The sequence below is a fragment of the Mirounga leonina genome, unplaced genomic scaffold, assembly GCF_011800145.1.
Source record: "Mirounga leonina isolate KUSES-001 unplaced genomic scaffold, KU_Mleo_1.0 Mir_153, whole genome shotgun sequence".
Taxonomy (NCBI): Eukaryota; Metazoa; Chordata; class Mammalia; order Carnivora; family Phocidae; genus Mirounga; species Mirounga leonina.
Window position 1 is genome coordinate 19,528,233 of NW_023270387.1, and position 3,150 is coordinate 19,531,382.

The window sequence follows — 3,150 nt, forward strand, 5'->3', positions numbered from 1 at the left end:
CAGATCTGTACCTCTGAAACAAATAATGCAATATATGTTAAGAAAAAAAAAAGAAGATAGCAGGAGGGGAAGAATGAAGGGGGGAAATCGGAGGGGGAGACGAACCATGAGAGACGATGGACTCTGAAAAACAAACAGGGTTCTAGAGGGGAGGGGGGTGGGAGGATGGGTTAGCCTGGTGGTGGGTATTGAGGAGGGCACGTTCTGCATGGAGCACTGGGTGTTATGCACAAACAGTGAATCATGGAACACTACATCTAAAACTAATGATGTATGGGGAGTAACATAACAATAAAAAATTTAAAACAAAACAAAACAAAACAAAAAAACTAATGACGTAATGTATGGTGATTAACATAACAATAAAAAAATTTTTTTAAAAAAGCTCCCTCTTGTGTGACTGCACAGAGAGACATTGTTTCTGATTAAAACTGTATCCTACTCAGAATATTCCTCAGGGCAAGTTTAACATCTTTGTTTCTCAAGCTGTAAATGAAAGGGTTCATCAAGGGAACTGTGTTGGTGTAAAAGACAGAAGAGATTTTTCCCTCATCCATAGACCCAGCAGAAGATGGCTTAAGATACATAAATGCAGCGGACCCAAAGAAGAGAGAAACAGCAACTATGTGCGAACTGCAGGTGCTGAAGGCTTTGGACCTGCCCTCAGTGGAGCTGATGCTCAGGATGCTGGAGAGGATGAAACCATAAGAGACAAAGATGGTGACACTGGGCACAATCACATTGATGCCCGCCACAATGAAAACCACCAGCTCGTTCATGTAGGTGCTGGTGCAGGAGAGCCAGAGCAGAGGGAGAATGTCACAAAAATAATGGTTGATGGTGTTTGCATCACAGAAGGTCAGTCTCAGCATGCATCCTGTGTGAGCCGTGGCATCTGAAAATGCCATCAAATATGAGCCAAGCATAAGGCTGGAACACACTTTAGGGGACATGACAACATTATACAAAAGTGGGTTACAGATGGCCACATAGCGATCGATCATAGGCCATTGACGTCAGCACATAGCATTCAGAGATAGCAAAAAAAAACAAAAAAAGTAAAGCTGGGTCATGCACCCCAGGTAGGAGATAATATTCTTTCTTGATAAGAAGTTAATCAGCATTTTGGGTGTAAACACAGAAGAATAGCAGAGGTCTATGAAGGACAAATTGAAGAGGAAAAAGTACATGGGGGTGTGGAGGTGTGAATTCAGCCCAATTAGATTTATCAAGCACAAATTTCCCAACACAGTGACCACATACATGACTAGAAACATACAGAAGAGGGGGAGCTGGAGATCTGGAAGATCTGTTAGTCCTGCCAGAATGAATTCAGTCACAAAAGAAACATTTCCAGGAGCCATTCTTCTCTAAAGGGATCTATGAGCACAGAAGAAAACAGTTACACAAAGAAAAACCTAGCTTTTCCACCATACCTCCTCTCCCAAGTGCGGTGTATGCATGGGGAAGGTCTGAGAGTAGCCCAACCTGGACCTATAGACTCCTTTACCATTATCATAATACTGAGTGACTCAGACTTCCCCTTAGTAGTCTCTATAAGCTAAGTAACAAAGAACTTCAAACTTAGCCTATAGAGTGAAGAGAAATGCTGCCAAATGTAAACCTAACTGTTGGAAAAACCAAAAGATAAGGGAGAAGTTTGCACCAGGACACAATTATCCTTCTTTTCTCAATCATTTTCATTCACTTGAGCCCTCTCTTCACCAGTAATATTGGAAGCTGAGACCTGGAGCTGGCTTCTAATGCACTACCACTTGGTGTGGTAGAAACCAAGTAGATTGTTTCCAATCCAAAACTAAGGGACCAGTCTACAAGAAGTTACTGCCCCATGTCACAGAGTAAAAGCCACAAATCTGGAGTAGCAAGAGTTTTGCCCATGGAGAGGGAACTTACTGACTGACAGAATGCATTCTTTGACCACCCCCTACAACATCTCTAAACATTCCCTGCTCTTGACAGATTTTTCTGCCAATTTCACTTGAGCCTCAGAACTGCAAAACTGGGAGGGAAAGTGGCATATCTTAGATCTTCAGACTTCCATCTCATAAAAGGACATGAATAAAAATGAAATTCAGAAGTTCAGGGGCGCTTAGGTGTCTCAGTCGTTAAATGTCTGCCTTCTGCTCAGGTCATGATCCCAGGGTCCTGGGACTGAGCCCAGATCAGGCTCCCTGCTCAGCAGGAAACCTGCTTCTCCCTCTCCCACTCCCCCTACTTGTGTTCCCTCTCTTGGTGTCACTCTCTCTGTCAAATAAATAAATAAAATCTTAAAAAAAAAAAAAAAAAAAAGAAATTCACCCACCTTAAGCCAGAAAACACTGGTGCTTCCTTATCATTGTTATTACCCCCATTGTCATGGAAGGGCAATATCAGGCTCTAAGGATTTGGTTTCTTTAACTCAAAGAGAATGCAGCCCACACTAAATTGCTAATATGCCCTGGAAATCTTTTAGAACTATGGATCATAATTTCTGATTATGGCTTTTAGTTCCTTCAAACAGCAGACAGAAAGTCTTTATTATTATCATTTTTGCCACTTGGTAAGTCACAGAAGATTTAATGTGGGTATAATTATATAATGGACTCAGTTGTAAACAAGGCAGAAGCTTGCTCAGTGTCTTCCCCAAGGAAAATTTCTAAGTGTAATCAGAAACTATGGGTATTCTATAAACACCCTGGACCATAATCTGTCTTTAGTCCTTAAGGGACCCAATAATTTGCTCAAGTTTTCCCTTCACCATAGGGATCATACCTCCCTTTAAGGAAGAGCCAAAAATAAACTCCCATTTCCCATTCTGCAAGATGGTGGAAGAGGAAGCCTTAATCTCTACTTTTCTACATGCCACATTGATTCAAAAATAATTTGTGTATAGATTCCCTTTGTAAGAAATCTAGAAACTATCTAAGAAGGTCCTGCACCCAGTTCATGCATGAAACCAGACATATTGAAGATGTTAGGGAAATTCAAGATACCCTCTTATCATCATACCTATCTTGGCATAGCACATGTGATTGGGATAAAATTCCCCCAGTTCCTAGCTACTTCCTGGAAAAGGAAAGTGGTGTAGCATACATCTAAAGCCTCAAGGTTTTTTAAAAAGATTTTTATTTATTTATTTGACAGACAGAG

General features: G+C 41.0%; 1 pseudogene; it reads right to left on the reverse strand.

The window, feature by feature from the left end:
* Positions 1-425: 425 nt before the first annotated feature.
* LOC118013099 lies at positions 426-1,364 on the reverse strand (annotated as a pseudogene).
* Between the last annotated feature and the right edge of the window lie 1,786 nt (positions 1,365-3,150).